The sequence below is a fragment of the Furipterus horrens genome, unplaced genomic scaffold (assembly GCF_987537825.1).
Source record: "Furipterus horrens unplaced genomic scaffold, mFurHor1.1.pri manual_scaffold_7, whole genome shotgun sequence".
NCBI classification, from domain to species: Eukaryota; Metazoa; Chordata; class Mammalia; order Chiroptera; family Furipteridae; genus Furipterus; species Furipterus horrens.
The window spans coordinates 119,006,915-119,032,872 of NW_028327177.1; the positions used below are offsets into that span (position 1 = coordinate 119,006,915).

The window sequence follows — 25,958 nt, forward strand, 5'->3', positions numbered from 1 at the left end:
AAATTCTTCCTGGTTTGACTTTTCATATTTCAAATACAAATATTAAAAAGTACATCATTGATACAGCAAGACTTAAAGGCACGTATTAATCACCACAAAAAATTTCCTACCACACTGAAGATTCTAAAAAGAGCAAAGATCTCAAAGTTGGGAGTAATACATCAGTGAAAGTACTGTCGAACAGTATCTCTGTTACCAAATATAGCACAATTTTCTAGGAATACGATACAATGTGATGCTCAGAATTGCTTAGTTATAATAATTATAATCCTTCATTCTAAATACTAGGATAAATATATCTATCTATACATTTATAATCAGAGAATAATATTTTATAATTCTGTCTGAAAAAAATCCTTACTTCACCATTATTCCTGAAAATTATTTTCATTGGAGAGAGAATACTAAACCAGAAATTTTTTCTTTTCCAGCACATTGAGATTAACAACCCATTGACTTTTGGCTTCCATTTCTGCTACCAAGCAATCAGCTATGAGGGTAATTGCCTTAGTTACTTTAAAGGTAATCTGTCTTTTGTTCTCTACCAATTTTTAAGATACTCTCTTTGTTGCTGGGGCTCTCCATGTTACTATGATGTAACTAGATGTGTTTTTCTCTTTGGCTATTCTGCTTGCAATTCTCTGAATTTCTTAAATTCATGGAATGGTATTTTTCACCAGCTCTGAAAAATTAGCAGCTATTATCTCTCCATACATTGCCTCCTTTCTTATTATTTCTCCCTTCTCATTTGATTTCAGACCTTCTCATTTGATGTTCTATATATCTAAGTGTCTTTCTTTTTACCTATTTGTCTTCCTGTGCTAATTCTGGATAATTTCTTCTCTCCTACGTCCAGCTCACTAATTCTCTTTAGCTATATTTAATCTACTTTTAACATACCCACTGAATTTTTCATTATAATTACTGTTTTTTTTAATTCTATACGTTTCATTCTGATCTTTTTTCAAATTTGCATAGCTTACTATTGTCTGCAGGTATTTTCCATCTTTTTGTAAATATAATAAACAGTTGTTTTATAATCTTTATCTGATGATTTCAAAACTGAAGTTTTGGGGATCAACATCCATCTATTGCTTCTGCTGCTTCATGCTACTCATGGTATCTTGTTACCTCACGTACTTGGTTATATTTTACTGTGAACTAATTCTTTGGAAAATTATTTGTGGTAATCCCTTAGGGCCTAAGGTGAAAATGTGTCCTACCTGAGAGGACCTTCATTTGCTTCTGCCAGGCACCTGGAACCATTTTAAATTTACAACTTGAGGATTTTTATGGACCACCTAGGTGACACTGAATTTGAGCCACAAGCCAAGAGAGAAGACCTTCTTAGGAATAATTATTATTTCATGTACAAAGCAACTATTCTTGCAACCTCCTATGAGCTAGAGCATAAGAAGAATTTTATTCTTGGTTTACCTATACTCTGGGCATCACTCTTCAGAGTTCCAATTTCATAGGAAGAAAGTTCCTGTTAGACTCCCCTCCTTGGGCTTATCTGGACTTTAATTTCTACACCATGTGCCTGTGAGGCTTTCATAACCAAAGGAAAGGTTCCCTTAAATGTGGCAAATGCCCTACAGAGGAAAGCAGTTTTAATATCTGTTTACTACTGTGAATTCCTGTTTTTATGTAGATTTTGGCCTGGTAATTTCTTACTATCATGTTAGCTTTTAAGAAAAAAAAATTCTATTTTAGCATTTCTAATTCTTTTCAGGAAATTATTTTGTGCACATAACCTAGCTGACCATATTATACTGTTTTCAATATTAAAAGTTTCCATATTTTTATATTTCAGTCACTAGAAGTTTCATTTTGTATGGAAGTCTAACACTGACAGCAAGGAACACTTTGTCTTTATTTAGCATGATTCACTACTAGTGTCTAGGATAGAACTTTTCCAAATCCCAAAATAAATCAATCCCACTATATTGTAAGACTATTAAGAGATGGACAAGATTCTGAAATTAATTCTCCCAAAAGAAAGCTGTGTTGTTGCTATGGAATTTATTGGTCTATTGATGTTTTTACCCCACTGACAATAGGTATGTGCACAAAATCTATATTTGAAACTACTGGAAGATTCACCAGATTACTTTTTTAAAAACAGACAAATAAGGGAGAACTGAGTCTAATTCGGTTTTTGCCAAGAAACAAAATCAAAGAGATAAAGAGGTACATAAAAATGTAATGATTCTTCATAATAATTTTTAAAATGTATAAGCAAAATTAAAAGACAAACTTGGTATCGCTAGCTATATGTGATAGGTAAAGATTTTAAATCTACAATATACAAAGCACTCTGGAAATATCAATAAGAAAAAAAGTTCACCAAAATTGGACAAAAGACTTAAATAGACACTAATGAAACCATAAAAGCAATCTGTCATTTTTGCCAATAGGTTAATCATAACAATAATTTACAATACCTTCAGGTAGCAAAGTTGTAGACTAATATAATGTACACCCTGCACTAAAAGTTGGGATATAAATTACTATCATCTTTCTATTAGGCAGTTTGACAATAAGCATCAAAATCTAAATTACACAGACCTTTGATACAATCCCAACCTCTAGAAATATACTTAAGAGTAGTAACACTGGAGGATTTACTAAAGATAAAATATTGAAATAGAACATACAACTAATTAAAATTAGAAGTTATATACTTAATTAAAATTTAAAAATTAAGAAACTATATGAATAACAGAAAGTAGTTATTGTTTAAGAAGGGTGGGAATAAACATACTTTTTAAAATGTCACTGCATGTTGTACTTTATTTTTAAATTAATGATGTATAATCATGATCCTTAGGAAGCTGAAAATACAGACAGAAATTAACTCATCCAACAACTTTTATAGTTTTATTTTCTGTTTGTTTTTTAGGTCTATGTAGAAGAAAAAACTAGTCACAAATTCTTTGCCACTTTCTCCATCAGGAGATGGAGTTTAATTCTCCTCCCATGAATTTGGGCTGATTCTGTCTGTTTAACCAATAAAATACAGCAGAAATAATGCTTGTCAGTTCCAAGCACAGCCTTTAAGAAAACTGCCTGTTTCCACTTCCTGCCTCTTAGAATGCTTGTATTTGGGGCTCTGAACCCACCACTCGTGCCCAGGCCACATAAAGAGGTATGACGTAGGTGCTCTGATCAACAGCCCTAGTGAGTTCCCTGGCAGCAGCCAGAATCAACTGCCAACCCTGAGAGTGAGCCATCTTGACTGTGGAAAAAAGGGATAAACTACCCCTATCAAATGCTACACAAATTACACTGGGGAACACAATTTTCGTTGAGTTAGGTCTGACACTTGTTTTTGACTAACTTTTGGCATCTGAATCCAAAAATGACCCCAGTTTTTCTGTATCATGTCAACTTTTTAAGGTACAAGATACCCCCTCTTTGTCACAAAAATCATACCAAATGGACATACAAAGGAAAATAAAGAAAAAAGTTACCTGAATATAGTGTTTATTTAGAGTTATTTTATTCATATAAAGGCTATATATTGTTACTGTAAGTCAAATTGTGTACAAGTAGTGAAGTTCTGCTACCAAACATACATATTAAGGTATTTTATCTTTTCAAATGACAGGCTAGGAAATGCCAAAATGGGATACTTGAAACAGTCTCCTTCAGTTGGCAAAGCTTTAACAAATTGCTTCATGAGACCCAGTTTTATGTGCAGAGATGGGAATATAATGTTCTTTCTGTCAACAAGTGGCTCATGTAGAATGTTTGGATCACCAGGTTTGAGGTCAGATCTTGGAGGCCAATTTGACCTCCACCCCATGCTTCTCACGAGCTCTGCTATCCCACATACACAGAAAACAGGGATACTTGGTGTATCCGCATTGCTGACCAAGAAGGAAGCAGACCATTTGAAGGTCAACACAGATGACCCAATTGTGCTTGTGATATTGCAACAGATCAATGACTTTCTTTATGACTTCATATTCTTCAGAAAAACAAAATGAATGGCCAACTGGGACTGCACCAAATAAATGGCCATTGTGGAGGAGGACACACTTCACGCTCTGCTTTGAGCTATCACTGAACAATCGCCATTCAGTTGCGTTATAGATTGGAATTCCCAATTCCTCCATTAAACCATGTATGTTATGGCAATACACAAAGCCACCATCACTTCAAAAGTACTGCAGAAATGCACTTTCTCTTGATTGAAAGTAGAATACCTTCGCTCCTTTTTCAAGCAAGTTTTTCTTGTGCAGTCTTGATCCTAGGAGGTCTGAAGCCTTTTTGGTTAGTCCCAAATCTCATGCCAAATCATTCAACTCATGCTGATCAAATCCCTTACGAACTGAGTCATCTTCAATTTCAAAATCTTCATCATTGCTGTCACTTAGTTCTTCACCATACTCCTGTTTTTCTGAAGAGGGTAGTTCAATGAAAACTGGCACCAGGATTTCAGCTGAATGAGGCGCTGATGGTAGACTAGGATACTCTATTTTATATTTCTTTTTTGTTATATCCTGACGTTTTCACTATACAAAAGTAACAATCACTAGAATGATCTCTGGGCTCTAGCCAAACCATAGGTATACCAAATGGCAATTTATCACGTGTTCCCTTCGTCCACATCCGTAAACTCTCGACACACTGCTTGCCTTGCACACCTTGAGAGGGGCCCAAGACTTATCTTGATCATCAAGTTTTACTTTAAAATATGCAAAATAGGCTTGCCTGACAAATGTGCTGATGTTTGTCCTTTGGGAATGGTGAAACTGCCACAGATATAACAAAACAAATCAGGGTTGTTTAGGCATTTACGACGAGAAATAGCAGAGGCAGACATGACCTGAAGGAAAGGAAATAAGTACGTATGTAAATAAAACAATAAATTCCACTAACTCCTTGTATACAGACAAGAACTCGGACTATACTTCAGAATACAATTCACTATATAGAGCAGCACACAAGCTCTCACCACACTGTCTCATGTGTAACTGAATAGCCTAGACAAGTATGAACCTGTCGCTGGTCTCCAAGGTCATCCCCCACCCCTCCCCACTCAAGGGAGGTTTGCTCTCAGCCAGTAGGAGAGCACTAGTGCTTCCCTCAATCCAGGCTCGATCCAGCCTAGAGTGGTCACATTAAGATAAGCCGTAAAGAAAAACTTGACGTGATAGAAGAAAACTAACTGCAGTTTTGAAACCAGCTTGCTGATTTAAGTCCAAAACAGCTGAAAAATCAAACTGAACAAGAATTATAGTACTCCCTCACTTATCGTGGGTATTAAGTTCTAGACCCCCCCACAATAGGTGAAAATCCGCGAAGTAGGAACCTTACATTTATTTTAGTATTTATATATTTTTAAGGCTTTATAAACCCTTCCAATACCCTTATAAACCGTTTCCAGTCCCTTATTAACCTTTTCCACACAGTAGTTGATAACTGGAACTCCCTCTTATTTACTGCTATGTTTTTAGTACCCAGTATAACATCTACTTTTAACAGGCATAGCACCAGGAGTAAAGATGGTGTATATGGCCTTGGTGCCCACAGAGCACTCAAAAGTGAGGCACAGACTTAGGTAAAAAGACAACTATAATACATTAATGTAATGGACTAGTACAGGGTACATGGCCAAATAGGAAGGGCACAACTCAGACTTAGTAGTGTAAGGAAGCTTCCTGGATGTGGCATTTAAGCTGAGACCTCACACTGCAGTAAGATCAAGAAACACGATATTTCAGGCTTGAGGCAAACAAAATCATAAAGAGTTCAAAAAACTCAAAGATTTCAGTACTTTAAAATGAAATCAGAGTATGGGGGAATCAGAAGGAGACACAAGACTGAGAAACAGGTCATGAAGAGTAGTGAAGTGTCCTAGGCTCTAGAGCAAGAGAATCAGGTGAGAGCTTAAAAAAGATCACCTGGCAACAGAGACATGTCAGAAAACCTTACAAAAACATAAGCAAGAGATGATAAATCTGGCAGATCAAGAGATAATATACCAGCTCTGGCTGGTGTGGCTCAGTGGATTGAGTGCCAGACTGAGAATCAAAGGGTCACTGGTTCCACTCCCAGTCAGGGCACATGCCTGGGTTATAGGCCAGGTCCCAGTTGGGGGCGTGTGAGAGGCAGCCACACATTGATGTTTCTTTCCCTCTCTTTCTCCCTCCTTTCACCTCTCTCTAAAAATAAATTAAAAAAAAAAAAAATTTTTTAAAGAGAGAGATAATATACCAGAGTAGAATTTGGTGGGGATCAAGAGACAATGGAATCAACAGGTAGAATCCACAGAGCTCAATGCCTTTAAGTGAAAATTTATAAAGAGGGTAAAATGTCTTCCAGGTTCCCACTTTGAACAGCTAGAGAGATGGTGATGCCATCTGAGATAATAAACTTGGGAGAGGGGATAGGTTTTGTAAGAGAAGATGGTATATTCAGTTGCAGACATACTGAATTTGAGTTTTCTGTACGTCACCCAGAAGTGGAGTTCCCCAGTAGGTAATCAGATACACAGATCTAAAGCTCAGGAAGAAATCAGGGTTAGAGACCTAAGATAACAGTCTTCAGAAGCTTTTTCTATCTTTGTGACACTAATTTCTCACTATCTCCTCTGTAGTCCTCAACCACTCTTCAGTTCTCTGATAATTTGTCTTTATAAAGTATCTCTTTCTCATTTTGTTAACACTTCTAAAGCAGTATCTTTATGTTATGAGGAAACTCAACTTTAATCATTGTTTTGCCACAAGCTTTGCAAGGTAAGCTGCATAATGGCCACTGGCCAGGGTGTTTTACAGGTAATTTTAGTGGCAAGAAGGAAGGAAATTGGGGGCACTGATCAGGACCCCTTCCCAGACTGGAGCAAAGCATCTGTTCTCCTGATTAAAGCAGTAAGCATGGAGAGGAGCTTTTCTCTGAAAGAAAAAAAGGTATATCTGGAGAATAAAGAAAGCCAGAAAATCATTAAAAGTGTAGAGTTAAAGAAGTCCAGAAAAGATAATCAGAAAATAGAAAGAGGGCCAGAGAGAAAGAGCTGACATACAAGACACTTCCCCTTCCTTACCTCTGCCTTTCTGACCTACCCTCACTGCCTCCTGGTCCTTTTATAACTTCTCAATGGTTTCCATTACAACCAGTTTGACCATTACAATATTTGGCTTAGAGATCTTTAAGTAGACCAAGTAGGACCGTCACTTGGAAAAAAAGAAAAAAAAAAAAAACTCACCATAAGAAGTAGAAAATTATACCATCTGACCAGAAAAATAAAACTATGATACTTGATACTGCAAACAAGCAAATACAAGGTTATACAGTCTGACCTCTGTAGTCTATCAGTCTTGTTTTTTAATTTCTGCCAAACCACACAGAAAAGATCTTCAAGCTCTAAGGAGATAAAAATGCAAAATCTCAGAGTAATTGCTTGGTGGTGGAGCTAGACAACCACAATGATTTTAACAGAAAGTATCAGAGAGCTGTGTCTTTTGACAAAGTAGAATCACAAAACTTTTGAGCTAGAAGGATTCTTAGAGATTGTCTTAGTTTCAGCTACTATAACAAAATACGATAGACTGAGTGGCTTAGAAACAACAGAAATTTATTTCTCACAGTTCTGAGGGATGAACACCCACAACCAGGTTGCAGACTGCTGACTTCTGGATGTATCCTCACATACCAAGGAGAGGAAGCAAACTCCCTGGTGACTTATAAGGGCACTAATCCCATTCATGAGAGCTCCACCCTCATGACCTAATCTAATGCTAGTTACCTCACAAAAGTCTCACCTAGTAATACTAAAACATGGGAAGAGGAGCAAGATTTCAACTTATGAATTTTGAGGGGTACACATTCAGTCCGTAACAGAGAACATTTGGTGAAACAGCTTTCTGGGAGCTGAATACATCAATTCATAGTGACACAATATCAAAACATATTTCAGGTCAATGAAATTAAGAAAGTCATTCCAGCACAGCTACCATAAGTAAAAATTAATCATGAAAGAAACCTTACATAAAAATGGTTGTCTTTGATGGTTTGCTTATCTACCTGGAAAATGTAAGAGAAGAACTCAAAAACTGTTTAACAGATTCAGAAACTGACTTCTTACAAAATAAATACACATAAAAAATCAGCAAATCTTTATTTACCACCAAAAGTCTGATAGAAATACATACACACATACAAATACACAAAGAAAGAGACACACCCACACACACACAGAGAATCTCACTCACAACAATAAAAAATAAAATACAGTGGACTGAATAGAAAGCCAAATGATAAAGCTTCTGATACCCATGGAGAAGGAATAGATCATTAAGTAGTATCAAGAAAATGGGCTAATAAAAAGCTTTACATTTTTTGAAATCTGTACTTCACACTATACAATCAAACAAGTTCTGCAAACCCAAAATTTGAAATTGGAATTATAAAAAGAATTGAAGTACAAATTAATAGCTATATAAACATAGGGTAGAAAAACCCTACAAGATACACAAAGAAAAAGCAAAATGTAACTACAGAAAATGTTAAAACCTGTCACAGAGTAGGGGAGAAAGTATAGTCAATTATACCTTAATAAAACTGTAAAATAAAAGAAAAGATAGTAATACCCAATAACAGCAAGCTTTGTAGGTAAAGGGTAAAGTGTTACAACCTTTCTGATGGGCAATCTGGCCATGTGTATCAATCATGGGCATATATTTTGACCCAATAATTCCACTCACAACAATTACTCCTTCATAAATAATAATGCAAATGCACAAAGGGATATTAGTTACCATAATGAAATTGTGGCACTGCTTGTCATAATGATTGAAAGGAATCTAGGTGTCAAAGAATGGAGGACTGCTTACTTATAGTACATTCACGCAATAAAATATTGTGTATTATGGAGCCCCTAAAAATTATGTGAAAGAATAACATTAGTAATATAAAATGTTAAATCAAAAATATATGCAAAAGCATCAAAATGGCAAGAATCCACTTTTAGTTTAAAAAATATAGGTGTATTTACACATACTCATGTTTATCTGTGTATATCTATAATACACATACACAACACACACAGGATAAAGAAATTAAAATTACCCCTAAATTAGTTAAAGAGAAATGAAGGTTGAAAAAGGAAGGCAATTTATCCCAAGCCTTGCTCTACCACACACATCTACCCATCTAAATAATTATTCATACCACAAGACTCTAAGACTTCAAGAAGCCTAGTTTAATGAATGCAGTAAACAAAGATGGGGAGTGGTACCTCCTGCCCATCTCCTCTCAACTCCACCTCCCCCACCCTGCCCCTCGCCCCTGCAAGATTTACCAGAGATCCAGGATCATCAGTCCACTGTCTCACCCCAGGATGGCAAGAGACATAATGTTAGTAACTCCTGTTGGAGTTACCTGCAAGGTAGCTACTGAGACAACTCCAAAGGTACCTATTCTGGGAAATTCTAAACGGATTGATACTGATCCCCACTAATTATCAGAAAACAAAATACATGCCTCTGCAGCCAGGGCCTGTAACTTGGGATCAGTTTACTTGCACTGTTATCACCCCAGTTCCATCAGAAGGAGCACGCCTCTCCCCAAAGTAGTTATATCAGAAGTGGGAGATTACTTCTCACTAATCTAAGTATTTTGAATACTCACTATATAAAAGACCTAATTATTTTGGTTCAACCTTTTCATCTTACTTAGGAATAAGTTTTTAATAACACTGAGATAAAACATTCCTGCTAAACAAAATTGTGACTCGTCTTTCAAAACTAGTACTTGCAGTATGAATCTAACTTTTTCCCAGCCTCTCTCAAGGCAAAATAACACTGAAGAAAACTTTAAAAATTTTGCAAAAGAATGGGTAATTATTTTTGATCATTTATTTTTATAGAATTTCCACAATAGGCATTACTTTTTGTAACAGAAGAAAAAAAGTTTCTCAGGCAGGCTAAACCCATCCTGTAATTACTTGGCCTAAGATACACATCCATAACAGCATTTTCTTTAGGCAGATATACCACAACTAGTCTGTCATAAATTATCACATGAAACTAAGTCTAATCAATTTTAAAAAGTAAATCATTCTGCTAAATGTAGACTTCCTGACCTACAAAAATTTATGAAAATTTGCAATTGTCTATAATGCCTATTTCAAACCTCTTATATCTATTTTGTTTCAAAAAAGTAATACAATAGCCACCTTTCCTAGGCAACTACATTAAGAAAAACAATACGCCCTGGCTTGGTAACTGAGCTGGTTAGGTCATCATCCCGATACTCCAAGATTGCAGGTTCGATCCCCAATCAGGGCACATAGAAGAATCAACCAATGAATGCATAAATAGAACAACAAATCAATGTCTCTCTTTATCTCTCTCTTCCCCCAGCCCCTTCCTCTCTCTTAAAAATCAATAAATTAAAAAAACCACAAATCTGGAATTAACTATTTTCACAGAGTCAGCAACAAATACAGCATGCAGCACAGAACAATGACTGAATGATATTATCTTTAGATATTTTTCATACAAACTAACAGATATCTAATGAGCACTACTGCATGCCAGGACCTATACTAGGTGCTAAAGATACAAAATGCTAACACAGAGATCCTATACTCAATTCGCTGTCTATTTAGTCAAAAAGACATGCACTCTGATTAATATAACTATAAAATACATATACGGACTCCTATCCCCTATAGCCATTCCAAAAATGCCAAGAGCTCTAAAACCTAAATTGATTTCTAAGTTGTCAATAAAATATGGCCTAAATTTACACAGTCTTTTTCAATTCTTCTTAGTGTGAATATGTATAATTTTGCTGGGAAAATTAATGTGAATGATTATGGGGTGATTGCTCCTATGCACAGGAGGTTTCATGATATATAGCATATATGCCATATTAATTTTCTAAATTCCAAAACTTTTCGCTTCTGAAACACATATGCCACCATGGGTTTCAAAGACAGGGTGGCAGACCAGGTCTGGAGAATGCAAAGCTGGATTATTTTAAGAAGCAAAGGAGTCAGTTGAACAATGCATAAAATATATAGTCAGAGAAGCCATCAGAAAAAAAAGGTTATCTTATTCTAGGCTCCAAAACACAACACTTGAACATTTTAAACCAATTCTTTCATACAACCACCAAAGACATCTTTTAGTATTTCTACAGCCTTACTCTGTTTTGAAAGATCTGAGCTGATAAACCATATTTAATAAAAATTCTCCAGGAGGCAGCATAGGTAGACATGGCTGGCCTCCTCAAACAACCACATCAAAATTACAACTAAAATATAGAACCATCAGCTAGAACCATCAGAAATAGAGTTGAGTGGAAATCTGACAACCACGAAATTAAAGAAACCACATCCATCCAGACTGGTAGGAGGGGTGCAGACGCGGAATTGGCTGGTTTCTCACCCACGTGTGGTGGATAAAAATTCGGGAGGAATATATCAGAAGTGAGGGGTCCCAGCCCCACATCAGGACCCCCAGCCCAGGGTTCCAGTGCCAGGAAGATAAGTCTCCACAACTTTTGGCTCCAAAAACCAGCAGGGATGGAGTTGGTAGAACAAACTGCTGGAGCGCCAAGCAGTTCCTTTTAAATATCCCACACAGACTCACCTACTCAGACTCACTCCCTCTGAGCTCCAGAACTGAGGTAGCAGCTTGAAAGGCACTGAAGTGTCTGGTATCAAGGACAACAGAGGTAATGGTCCCTTTTCTGAGCCCTCCTGCCCTCACTGGTGCCATATCTGAGACTCCATCTCTTTGACCTCCCTTGGAGATCCCCAAGAGACTCTGCCCCACACTACTTAGGAGCTCACCCATGCTGCTTTTCCATATGAATAGCTTGTCTTGGCTCATGCTTCACAACTTCCTAAATCCTATCAAACAAGCAACAGCTGGCCTCAGTGAGCCCCAGGCCCGGCACTGCCAGCAGCCAGCTTAGATTCACAGTTTGGCTTTACCTGGGAATCTCCAAGTCCAGTGCAAGTAGCAACCATCTCAGATTGGTTTATAGGTCAGGCAGGATGCCCTGGGAAAAATGCAGGTGGGGGTGGCCTTGGCCTGCACCACCCAGGAAACCTCAGAGCACATCCAGTGGACAGCTACAGACCATGTCTGAGCACCAGCGTCCTGCCCCTGCACAGCTGATCCTCCACAGAGGGCCAAGGTTGGTGGTCAGTGTGCACAGCCAGTCCTTTCAGCTGACTGGCCTGGGTAAATCTCTCCCATTGACAGGCCAAAAGAAACCAAGGCTCAACTGCAAGAGGAGGGTGTACTCAGCCCACTTTGAGTACCCAGCTTGGGTGACAGAGGAGGCTATGCCACTGGACCTTATAGGAAACCTACTACACTAGGCCATACTACCAAGACACGGAGTCAAAAAAGCTTTACCCAATACACAGAAAAAAACACAGGGAGGCTGCCAAATTGAGGAGGCAAAGATAATGGCCTTAATGAAAGAACAGAACAAAACTCCAGAAAAAGAACTAAATGAAACAGAGATAACCAACCTAACAGATGCAGAGTTCAAAACACTGGTGACCAGGATGCTCAGAGAAATGATTGAGTACAGCCATAAAATAAAGGAAGAAGTAAAGGTTATACAAAGTGAAATAAAGAAAAATATACAGGGAACCAACAATGATGGGAAGGAATCTGGGATTCAAATAAACAATTTGGAACAAAAGGAAGAAATAAACATTCACCCAAAACAGGAAGAAGAAACAAGAATTGAAAAAAATGAGGAGAGGATTAGGAACCTCTGGGACAACTTTAAACATACCAACATCTGAATCATAGGGATGCCAGAAGGAGAAAATGAAGAGCAGAAAATTGAAAACTTATTTGAAAAAATAATGAAACAAAACTTCCCTAATCGGCAAATGAAATAGACATACAAGTCCAGGAAGAGCAGAGAGTCCCAAACAAGTCAGACCCAAAGAGGAACACACCAAGACACATCATAATTAAAATGCCAAAGGTTAAAGATAAAGAGAGAATCTTAAAAGCAGCAAGAGAAAAGCAGAGGGTTACCTACAAAGGAATTCTCATAAGATTATCAGCTGCTTTCTCAAAAGAAACTTTGCAGGCAAGAAGGGACTAGCAAGAAGTATTCAAAGTGATGAAAAGCAAGGGCCTACAACCTAGATTACTGTACTCTATCTAGCAAAGCTATCATTTAGAATGGAAGGGCAGATAAAGTGCTTCCCAGACAAGATAAAACTAAAGGAGTTCATCACCAGCAAGTCATTATTACAGGAAATGTTAAAGGAATTTATTTAAGAAAAAGAAGATAAAAAGCATGAACATAAAAACAAATTCACAACTATCAACAACTGAATCTAAAAACAAAAACCAAAAACAAACAAAGCAAACAACCAGAACAGGAACAGAATCATAGGTATGGGGATCATTTGGAGGGTTATCAGCTGGGAGGGGGAAGGGGGAGAAAGAGGGGAAAGGTGCAGGGATCAAGAAGCAAAATTGGTAGGAACAAAATAGGCAGGGGGATGTTAAGAATAGTATAGGAAAGGGTAAAGTCAAAGAACTTACATGCATGACCCACGGACATGAACTAAGGGGGAAGGGATTGAAGGGAAGGAGGGTACCAAGAGGAGGGAGGCAAAGAGAAAAAAATTGAAACAACCGTAACAGCATAATCAATAAAATATACTTAAAATAATAATAATAATAATCCTCCAAAGAGATAAGAGCATTACTATACCAATATTGTATTTTCATCCACAAAGTACAAACTTCCTGTTTTATTAGCCCAGACAGCCTTATACCAAATAAATGTACAATTTCCATTAGGCTCATTCAAATATAATCAGTCTTGATTATGTGGATATAATCAATCACACCACAGATTATCAATAGAACATCCATGGTAGATTAACTATGTGCCAGACACTATCTAATCATTTTATAACTGTGTTATACATGTGTGTATATGTATATATGTATGTATGTATACACACACATGTGTTCTAACTTAATCCTCAAAACAACTTTGTGAGATAGTTACTATCTTCATTTTAAATACAGAAAAGTGTAGTGTGAAGATAAGTAACTGGCCAGCATGACATTATAATAGACATCACAATAACACAGTATAAGATTTGAGAAAACATTACAACAGGGCTTTGTTGTTATACTGACATCCTTCCCAAACTCTCTATTATCTCAGTTAATAGAGAATTAATTTTACTGGAGTCAGCCCCACAGGCCCTCCCCAACCTCAATACCCTCCCTTCCCCATGTCTTTCCCCTCCTATAACTAACCCCAGCTTTAACCTCTCTCATTTCTCAAATTCCAGTACATACTTTATATTACTGCCATTATCTGTCCATGTTAAGAGATGTCTTAGACCAGTTGTACAAGTACCATTCCTCAGACTGGTGCTGATATAAGACAAAGCTTTCTGTGGTCTGAGACTAAAAGGGGGTGAGGGACAAATGATACATTAATATGTTTATAAAACACAAATTATTCAACTTCAAATATCATCCATTATTCTGAGGACGTCCTTCTTTTCAGTGTGAAAAAATGATAGTAACGACCAATGCTTAGTTTTTATATTGTCCTTACTGGCCAAATAAAAAGTTGGTAACCTAGTCGATCCTCCTAAAAAAACTGTTAGGACAACTAACATAGAATAAATCTACTGCATGAGGAGGCAGAGATCTGGCATAGGCAGGAAATAGAGGACTGAAAACTTGCAAGGTCAAACAGAAGCAGATACTACTTTTACATTTAATCGTGACATACAAACTTAACTGGTTCAACCAACAAGTGCAAACAAAAAAATTTTGCAAATTTCAGTATTTTATTCAGAATTACAAACATTGAATTTAAAAAAGGATGACAATTTTGAATTTTAAACTGAAAGAAAAGCTCATAATTCTCAACAACATAAAAGGAGACACAAAAGAACATCATTCATTTATCTTCTAAAAAGGCAGCACAGAGAACGGTTAAAAGCATGGACCCTAGAGTCAGCCAGTCAGAATCCTAGCTGAGTGTTAGCTATGTGAACCTGAGCTTGTGACTTTTACCCTCTCTGTTTCAGTTTCCTTAAAGGTTGTTGTGAGAATTAAATGAGTTAAGATTGGTAAAGCGCTTAGAACAGTGCCTGGCACTTAGTAACTTTCAGAAGTACTATCATAGTCCTGGCTGGTGTGACTCAGTGGATTGAGCACAGGCCCGTGAACCAAAGGGTCATGGGTTTGATTCACAGTCCGGGCACATGCCTGGGTTGAGGGCCAGGTGCCCAGCTGGGGGTGCACAAGAGAATACCACACATTGATGTTTCTCTCCCTTCCCCTCTCTCTAAATAAATTAATTTTTAAAAAGGAAGTCATAAATATTATTTAATAACAAAGAAACAATAGTAAAGTAAGAACAACTATAAAAATTATAGTACTAAAAAGTTGATGTTATACTTCCATAAAGTTGTTTTAAAGTTAAGAACAATACAATCATTTTTATGTACATAAAGTATTTGAGGTTTTGTACACTTTTAAACTTCAATTTATGTTTTTTTTTTATTATTATTATTACATTAGGAAAAAACTCTGAATCCAGTTAGCTTACCCTCAGCAGGAGACCCTTAACTGTTTAAAAGTTTACTTCCAAGGCTCAAAATGGCAATTCTCAACTGAGGCTGCGTTTGAAAGAAAGTGTACACACTCGATACTTCCACCAATTAAAAAAACTCATCCCACTGTGCATTCAGAAAACATGTGTTGCTAAAACCCAACTACCATAGCTGAGCAATTCTTTCAGCTAGAAGGACAGCAAACTCCCATGGAAAATTCGCAGACCAGGTAATAATAGGGACCACACAGCATACACATCTGGTATGTGCACTCTTCCTGGTCGGGGCAGCCGCCCAGTGCTGCTGCTATCCCCTTCCCTGGGACCCGAACTTGGTCTGCTCACTCTGCATAAGGGATCTGTCTAAATGGAAGCCCTCTCAGTTCATCCTGCTATTTGCCCTTTCTCTCTAAGCCACCTCTACATCCAACATAAATTATTAAAAGGCACTTGTTTAGTGCTACATCATTTTACTTATCACACAAGTTATCTATATCCTTGCTACTCAAGGACAGTTCCTTATTCAGCGGCACCTAGAAGCACACCAAGCTGTATCACAGATCTACTGAATCAGAACTGGCATTTTTAAACAAGAGTTCCAAGGGATTCCTATGCACATTAAAGTCTGAAAAGCGATGTTCTATATGACCACTGCAGAGTTGTATCATTTTAAAATGCTCAATTTTCCATTTAAATTCAGACATATGCTGTGAAAATTAGCAAGATGTGGAATCAGAAAACCTCATTATGAGAAATAATCAACATATAATTTAATTTCTTTACCACTGATATCAGAAATGTTCAAAAGATTTATACTATTTTCAACAATGCCTAGTTAATGATTCCTGCTTTGCGTCACTATTTTGTGTAACAGCACAAAACTAATAATGTGTAATTGTATTGAGACTATTTTGTTGTCCAAAGAGTATAAAAGAATGACTGGGTCTAGAAATTTCAGCGCAATCCGGTCTGCATGCTTAAATTTCGGGATTCAGTCCAATTTAAAATTGACATGTGAAACTTTTTCCTCAAAGTCATTCAGAAAAAAAAAAAAAATCCTTAAGGATGTAAACTTTAGGCATACATCATATTTCTGGAACTAAAACTGTTTAATACTGGTATTGAAAAAGTCATTTGTAGAACCAGAAATTGTTTTTAGAGGTTTGTGTTCCTTTTTCCTGGAAAAGGGGGGGGGGGTAACTTTCACCCTCAGCGAAGTTATTCTCGTATCCAGAAAGGCCTCTCAACTAGCACGTTTCTTACAGATAAATAACCTTAAGTCGGACTAAAACAAGGTCAGGTTGGTTGCCTCAAAGATGAAAGACTTCTATCTCTTTTAAAAGCTGCATTTTAAAAGATTGGGATTGCAGGCTGGTTTCGCTTCCGGCTTGCGAAGGAAGCGTGCTACCCAGCGCTGAAATGAACTGGGAAATTTACCAAGTAGGAAGTTGAGCCTTAGTCCAGCCACCATGCTCTGCCCTCTGGCTGCAGCTGGTCTTGCATGCAGCCTAGACCCCAATCTCCCGAAGGGAGGTAAGGCAGGCAGGCAGACTTGGGGAGGCTGTCTCCACACCCTCCCGCCCTAGACCTGGGGAGCCTCCCTCCCGCCACCCCACCCCCACGCCGACCCGGGAAGCGCACACGCGCAGGGCTGTGCGACTACCCAGCAGCGGCAGCGGCGGCGGCAGCAGCGGCGGCAGCACCCGCACCCTCAGGCCTTCCCTTGAGGCGGCGGCAGCTGCAGCAGCGAGGAGGGGGACGCGGGACTCGGGGCTCCTCGTAAGAGGCTGAGGGGAAAGCCGGGGAGGGAGCCACTGCATGTGGGGGGATGCACTGGAGGAAGCCAGAGGCGCTCAGAGGGCTCAGCTCTTTTATGATCATCATCATCATCATCATTATTTTATTTTACCTGTGGCGCAGAAGGGCTCCCCAGCTCCTACTCCCTGAATCCTCCTCCCTCCTCTTTCTCTCTTTCAGAGATCTCTCTCTCTCCCTCAGTCTCTGCCGGGCGCTCGTGGAACCCGCTGGCCCGACCAGAAAGAGAACAGAGCGGGAGGGGTAGGAGCGGCGGTGACCAGCGACCACGTGACCACGCTCGCGCCGTAACGGCAGCCGCCTCCTGCAGCGCGCCCTCCTCGCGCTCCACCTCTAATAACCCCGGGCTTGCGGGTCCAGGACGCTCGTGCGCAGGCGCCCGCCTGGGCCTGGAGACTACGCGAGCGCACGACGTGCTTCCTCTCGGGGCCAAGTCTGGGGCCCCGCGGGTCTCGAGGTGGGGAGTGAGCCGGCCGGCTGAGAGAGCGCATGCGCAGGGGGCTTTTTAAATTTTTTCCTCGCTCAATCCCGCTCCACCACCCCACCATCACCAACGCGCAGGTGGAGTCTGGAACAGGGACCTAACCACCCACACTCACCACCACCTTTCCAGGGCGCGAGTGAGAGGAAGGGGAGATGTCAGCGCACAGAACTCTCCCAGCCTAAGAAATTGCATTTCCTTGTAGTATGCAAATAGTCTTCATTCGTTTTCTATGGCTGAGTAGACTCCTACTTATGCTTCAAGACCCAGCTTGTCTGTCACTTCCTCTGAAATGTACCCTACTCTGTTTTGAGGGGGTGTTAGCATTTTGTACTGACCTATAATATAACCCACAGAGAAAAAATGTTATTTTTTACAAACCTACAACACTAGGCTGGGATTTTATCTTTTCCACCGAACCTAGGACAGTGTCTACAGCCTTGTGGTGTGTCAACACTAAGTTCTGATGACTGACTATGAATGCCGGCAATATCTAAGTCCTGTGTCTTGTTGCCCTCTGCTTCTACTTCATCGTGATTTAAGATTCCTTTCAGCCTAGGCACAGGTGGAATGCCAGTGTTTGTTTCCCCAATAGGAAAGCCTTTGAATGGCAATGCTAATTAGAGTAGTAAATGCTTCGCCTAGTAAAAAAGATTTATGAATCTTTTATTAGCCTTTCACCAAGAGCTCCAAAGGGAAGTGACACTGTGCGTCCAGCAAAAGGAAACCAAGGGAGAGAAAGTTAAAATTTCAAAAGGGTAGCTAGGTTCAGAGGGGGACCCTGTGTGGAGTCCACCTTTGCCTTTCACATAGAGATTTCTTTTTTGATGTAGAACCTGGACAGGTGAAGTTGGTGCTTCTGGCCAGATTTAATCAGGGCAAATAATTAAAATGTAAACACTTACTAACTGGCAGTTCTGGCTAGACCAGTCACCATTACTGTTAAACTGGCGAATACTGACATGTTCAAGAAACAGAACAACAAAATCCCAGAAATTGTTGGGATAAATGTTGATCAATAAACAGTATTAACAAGGGCTTCTGAGAAACTAGGAAACTCATGTTGAGAAGGAAAAACTTTCTACCTTTTTAGGTTCTTTGCCCCATCTTATAATCAAATTAACATAACATTAACCAGAGGAATACAAATTTAGTTATATACATGCTAGGTCCCCAAAGAATATGAGACCCAAGGGCAAGTGGGGCAGTTGAGCCTTACACAGGAAGTCTTCACTTAACATTGTTCATAGGTTCTGCCACTTTCAGTGAAACAACTATAACAAAATCAATTTTACCATAGGCTAATTGATACAAACAAGTTCCTAGGGCACTTCCTCAACATTACAATGAAACGACATTGAAAGAAATGACATTATTCAAGGACCTGCTGTACTGAGCTAAGAAATGGGATAGGGAACAGGGCTTAAATGAGGGAAAAGGTAATTCACAGGAAAGTGAAAGGAGTAAAAAGAGCAGATGTTTGATAATTAAATGTTTGCCCTGCCATACAGATATGTCATTCAGCTAAAAAGTCTGGTAATAGCTCTCTTTTCTGGGGCGCAGGGACTATATAAATTCTTTTAGTAATTTAGTGACAGGTAAAAGTTTTTCTTGAACCTTTTGGAACTTGATTGCCTTCCAATAGTCCACATTGCCCAAGTGGGCTATTGAAGTGTGCCCCTTCAGCCACAATCCTCAAAACTCCCATCTTCCTTGTCTGCAATATCGATGGACACTTGACCGTGCTCACCAATGTATACACCCACAGAGTGATCCTACCAAGTAGTTTGTTACTATCTAGTTTATGTAAGTAACTTCCTATTTTAAATATCCAGTCCAAGGTTCAGACCATGAGAATGTAATTTTGGTGGCTCATAATGAGCCTTACCTTCCCAGTGTTCACACCCTTGTGTAATCCTATCCCCTTGCATCTGGGCTGGACTTGTCACCTGCTTTAAAATATAGAATATGGCAAAAATGACCATGCCAGTTTAGGCCTAGGCCTTAAGAAGGCTTTGTAGTGAGTGACCACGTTGAACTTTACCACAACTGTAGTCATGGAAAACAAGTGATTAGGAAATCCCCCTAGCTGTCTGTGTTCTGGGAAATGGCTTAAACAAAGCAAAACAAAAGAAAAACACCCTTCTCCATATGACTTAGATGAGATTCACTATCCACTCTTATAAGACTGGAAGATGGCTCCTTGATTACCTGTAACAAAGCCAAACACGGATAAACCTGTTCACAAGCTCAGACAAAAATCCTTCCATTTCCTGTTTGTCTCATGAATGATTAGCTGAGATAGAACTCTTTGTCCCCTTGAAACCAGCTAGACTCAGAGAGAAACATTTCCTGACTGACTGAGACTTCCCCTGATTACAAAATAATCCCAGCTGCTGTCAGTCCACCTATAACTTGTCTACTCCTCCCTATAAAAACATAAAGCACCACTACCCTGCCAAGGCACTCAGATCTTCATCTTCAAATCTGGGTCCTCTCCCTATTTCAGTAGCAGAAATAAAATCTATTTCTTTGCTTGTGTGGTGTTTGTCTTTGACAGTCACTTCTCTTTTTGCCCTTTGGGGGAAGCACCACTGAGGCTGAACAGAGGAAAATGGAGGCCCCCAGCTCATAGCCCAGCTGTGCTCTGGTTGGACACAAGCCACAGACGTGAGGCCATCGTAGAAGTGGATTCTCCAACCCCGGTCAAGTTGCCTCAGATGGCACCATATGGAGCACATACAGAGCTTTTCTCCACCAAACCCAAACTGCAGAATTGTGGGCAAATGAAATTTCTTGTTGTGTTAAGCCACTGGGTTTGGTGGTGGTTTGTTAGGTAGCAAAAATAACCAGAATAGACCTGTATATCCAGCTGTACCAGAGAAGTGCCCCAAGTGGTCCCACTGGCACCTCAAACTCAACCTGCTTAAATTGAGTTTTTCAAATTCTCCCCAGATCTCCCCCCTTTCCTGTGCTCTTATCTCTACTGGTGGTGCATTATCTTCCCCTCCCACCCTGAGCCCCAAGCAGAAAACCCAAGAGCTTTCCCTTGACAACTCCTTATCCTGCAACATTCAGGCCCCAAGTAATAGGACTGATTCTCCAGTCCCCCTAACATCTTCTCACTTCCCATTATTATCATCTCTCTCCTGAACGACTGAAACTTAGTCATTTTCTTCCACGTGGCAGAAAAAGAGTCACAGATGCACCCAGATTACCTTAAGAGGTTTGTTGGCAGGCAGGAAGTGAGCAGGCATGGGAAAGCACACCACTCATCTCCAATCACCCGCACCCTGGTGGTTTCAAGACTGGAAGGCCCAGCTAGGGAGAGCCATAGCAATGACCCTATCCTTTAGGCTACAAGTTTAGCTCTAGGGATAAAGCTCTTCTCTGGCTTCTCCCATCCTTAGTCTTCAAGAAAGAGCATGAGGAGTCTGCTAGTCCCCAGGCAGCACAGAGCATATTGACAGGGCTGAGAGTGGCCTGCAATCTAATCTAGGAAAAAGAAACTTAAGCAATAACGCTGATGATTAATAACTCCTGAAAATATAAACATTGTACAAAATTCATTTTGAGTTATGCTATGCAGAATACAATTCATATTTTTTAAGCTAGAAAAATTGAATTTGAACCAACATCAGCATTCTTAGAAAAAACAATTGAGATACTTAATTTTGCAGGTACTTGTGTGCTAGTTGTTTTTCTGCTTTAGCATCTGTGTGCATGCTCTGTCTTAGGGCATGGAGAAAGGGAAACTCAAAAAACAAAGAAAGCAGATATTCTATAGGAAAGAGCTCTCTCCTCGCCCTCTGCCTATTGGGGACCCAACCTGGATTCACTCTGGCCAGCTAAGATCTACATCCCGTGTACTGGCTCTTCTCTCCTCCATTCCACGCAGCTTGCCTGGGTAAACAGACCACCATCAGATCCCAAAATTGCCATAGTGGCCTAGACTAACATTATGACATGGGGGACATCTGTAGTCTGGCATTGAGATGGGTATGGTAGGTGTGGGCTGTGTGTGAAACTAACGTTTGAAATCATCTTCTCCTTTGCTACCTTTCATGTTCACATATGGAAATACCCTGCTCAGATCTCCTGCTGCAGGGAGCATAGCCGAATTTCAGTCTTAGTGGCCGCGTGCTGGGTCCACCATTGTACTTCTGCTGAAGCCACATTTCTAATGGGCAGTTCCCAGTCAAAAACTGAGTGGAGCGTAAGTATTAGTGCCGGCTCATTATCAGGAAACGCAGGTTTGCTCTAACAGGTGGCTTTGGCTGGAGGATCCCCCATGGGCCTGTTCAAGCTTTCTGAGAACCGGTTATAGTCCTGGGATCTTCCTAGCCAATCTTCCTTACTTTCCCCTTAGCTTTTACAGGTGTCAGACCTGCATCATCGCCTGAAGTTCCTCCCACCCTGTTCCTCCTTACTTCCTTTTATCCTTCACTGGTATTCTCTCATTAAAACTTTTGTACATCCAGTCTCATCTTGGTATCTGCTTCTCTGGGAACCTGAACTAAAATACACTCCATTCTACAACTTCCTCTGGTCCACCCTCAGACTAGAGCTACATGTCACAGTTTTAAGTAATATCAAAAAAACCCAGTTAATTCTTTTGCATTTTGGGTTTTGAAGAACTTTTCATCTTTCAGAGCCATCCATTAAAATGGAGCAAACCCCAGGTAAAGATAACAATCTAAAACCTTCCATTGTTAAGAAAATAAGGAAGATTGTTTACCAGTTATTCTGAATATGAAGATAATTCTGATTGTAAAAGATTGTGAGGCTAAAAATAAAAATTACTAAAAGTGTTGTAGGATAACAAGGGTACACCTTGCCCATTTTGTGTTGCTACAGAAGATACTTTGGGTGTTGTCTAGCTCATAAGAGCTATCTGCCACTGACACTCCATCGCCTTTCCCTTCTCCGCACCCCAAACGCCCATCAAGAACCTGAAACAAACAGGACCAACCAGCCTCTGTTTCTGAGAGAACTGAGAATGGGGATTAAAAGGGAGCTGGTTAGTCTTTCTGCATGACTTGAACTTTAACAACTCAATGCAGTAGGTTGTTTTATTAGTCGAGGTCTGATCAGGAGACTAGAAACCAACCACTTCAATTATTTATAACAGGAAATCTAATACAGGGAATGAGTACACAGATGATGGACGAGCTGAGAGCCCAAATGATGGGAAGGTGACCCAGAGATTAGCAACAGCAGGAGGGAACTGTGCTACCCCTGAGCCAAAGAGACACAAAGAAGAGATCATGTTCCTGGGGCCAGGATCCTCTGCTGGACCCTCATCACGGTGGTACAGAGTCTGAGAAGTTGCATGCAGAAAGAAATTCTTAAGGCAGCTTTCCTCAGACAGCACTTGCAAGGTCTCCTCCGCCCCACCGGCAGCCACAAGGAATAGGACAGAATCAGTCTCCTGAAGAAGGGTTGTGGCTCTTTGTCAGGTAGGGAAAGTGATGCTTGGCAGATAGAACAGTACATGTTCACTGCATTCCTTCCATTACTTACTCAGCCCATGATATAAAGTAGCTACCCATTTACTAACCCTGCAATTAAACAGTAGGTATTATTAGCAAGTATGAACTAATTAATCAGTGATATTAAGCTATAGTGATAGATATCAGGCTTGAAAGTCATTTCAACTCTCATGCAAGTCATGGAAAAACAAGAATATTATTTTACAGAGAGCATACCAAGGGGGAAAAAAGATGAAACCAGAAATTACATGTGGTGTCTGCATAGTTATGTGTGGTACACTGCGAGCTCTCTTCCCTTCTAAATTCATTTTTCTCTTCTTTCACTGGAATTGAATTTTAACCAGGCATATCGCCATCTTTCTGGAGACTACATTTCCCACTATGCCTTGTGGCTGGATATGGCCATGTGACTTTGTTTTCATCTCTGGAGTATGAGAGGGTGCAACGTGTACATTTTCCACATTGCTTAATTAAAAGAAAGTTTCTGGCACTATAATGCCTTTTCTCTGTCCCTGCCACCTGGATACAGACATGGTGGTGACCCCACTTCCAGCAGAGCTTTCAGAGACACGAGGTAGAAGGAAACTGCGTCCCTGACTTGCTTCATGAAGAGCTACCTTCCCAGCCTTGGCTTTCCCAATACATCTTTAAATTAGAGAGAAATAAACCTCTACCTTGTATAAGCCACTGAATTTTTAAATCATTTTTAAAAATCTGCATATCCTATACCCTACCTGACACAATTTATAAAGTATTATATTGTTAACTAAGTTATGTGGAGAATCTCACGAAAGACTGTCTAAATCAGTTTTTAAAACACAAATAGATAAATCTACTTTGCCCTTAGAGAAAATCATGTCAACATTTATGGTTATATGAGGAACATCAAATACTTTCATATTACAAGGCCCATTCCTGCACCATTATGCTCTTCATTATCAGTAGGGCACCAATGCTTGAAGTTGCCCATAAAGATCTTGGAGCAGTCAGAGACAGTATGAGACAGATAGAATAGAGGTTCAGTGCATAGAGCTGGGAGTAGAATTGCCCAAGTTTCCCTTACTTACTTGTTAACGACGTATTCTCAAGCAAGTTACTTACATTGCTTAACCTCTGTGGCTTCAGTTCCATATGTGAGATAGGGTTTAATAGTCTCTAACGTATCAGGTGATTGTAAGCATTAACTGAGACAATCCACCATTAAGTAAGTTATTTAGCACCTGGTAACCATTGAATTAAAAAACAGATATTTTTATATTATATTATTTTACATCTTGGAGTCTTGATCAGTAAAGTACATCTTCGGTCAGTAGGAAGGACAAATTTTTCTAGACATAACAATAGTGATTGGGATTCACTTTTGGCACACACAAAATAGCACATTCTGTACTTTACTTTGGAAATCAAAAAGACTAAGGTATTGTTTTTGCCCTGACCAATATGGCATAGTTGGTTGGGTGTTGTCTGGCAAAGTGAAGGATTGCCAGTACAAATTTCTGATCAGGGCACATGCAAGTTTGGTCGTAGGTCGGGGCATATATGAGAGGTAACTGATCAGTGTTTCTCTCCCTCTTTTTCTCCCTCCCTTCCCCTCTCTCTAAAAATGAGTAAACAAAATCTTTATTATTAAAATAATCTTATTATTAAAGAATATGCTTTTAAAAAGGCAAAGGTATTTTTGTTGTACCGTTTGAACATATATGATATACTACCCACTAATATGCCTAAATGGCATAACAGTACAAGTAATGTCTTAACTTTGTTATTCTGAAAGTAGCATATTTCAAATCATTATCCAACAAGGAGAAAGAACTTATTGGAGGAAAATAATCAGTTTTGATTTTCCACGGTTTCGTAAAAGGACAATGGAATCATGATCACAATTATGTAAAGCCATTTCTTTGAAGCTTTTGTTCCTGTGATAGCAATTAGTTTCATTGGATTACTTATTCTTGGTCAGGAATGTACGTACAGATGGTTCCTTAGTAAACACCTTTCTACAGTGATTTCATAGTGTCGGTATGCCATATGAGCCCCTTCCATTTTTCCAAATGTAGTCTTAAAATGAGCCAAGAAAAGGGTAAATAAGCAACACAGTTTATATCATTCGGTTACTATCCCTGTTATTATGTTAGTCCCATTGTGTTATGACCAGCTGCTTGAATGACTGACATTCCCTAGACTGTGAGCTCCTCAAGGGCAAGCAGTATGTTGTGTTCATCTCTGCATCAGCAGTGTTTTAAGAACTGCTTAGCATCTGGTAGGTATCTGATAAATGTTTGATATGAATAAAAGTAAATATGTATCATATTATGAAAATCATCAACTTGCTACATGGTTGAACAGTGTGTTCTGGATCGATTGCAATGTAACAAATTACCACAGGTGAAGCTCTTTAAAACAACATACATTTATAATCTCACAGTTTCTGCAGGTTCAGAGTCTGTGCAAAGCTTACCTAGGTTCTTGCCTTCAGGATCTCTCACCTATTTGCAGTCAAGGTATTAGCTGAGGCTGTAGCTCTCGGCTTGATTGGTTTATATGGTTCCTGCCACAAATCAGTTCCTCACCAGTTG

The 25,958-nt window shown here is 39.4% G+C and overlaps 1 protein-coding gene across 3 annotated transcripts in view; it reads right to left on the bottom strand.

Annotated features, from left to right (window-relative positions):
- TBC1D5 (TBC1 domain family member 5) overlaps positions 1–18,077 on the bottom strand; it is a 463,871-nt gene extending 445,794 nt beyond the window's left edge. For 2 of the 3 annotated variants that reach the window (XM_090284381.1, XM_090284378.1), the window contains exon 1: positions 17,504–17,696. The gene's annotated coding sequence lies outside the window, so the exon portion shown is untranslated. Of the gene's footprint in view, positions 1–17,503; positions 17,697–18,008 lie in introns of those variants that run through there. The other variant, XM_090284379.1, reaches the window with a different exon arrangement.
- Positions 18,078–25,958: the final 7,881 nt, after the last annotated feature.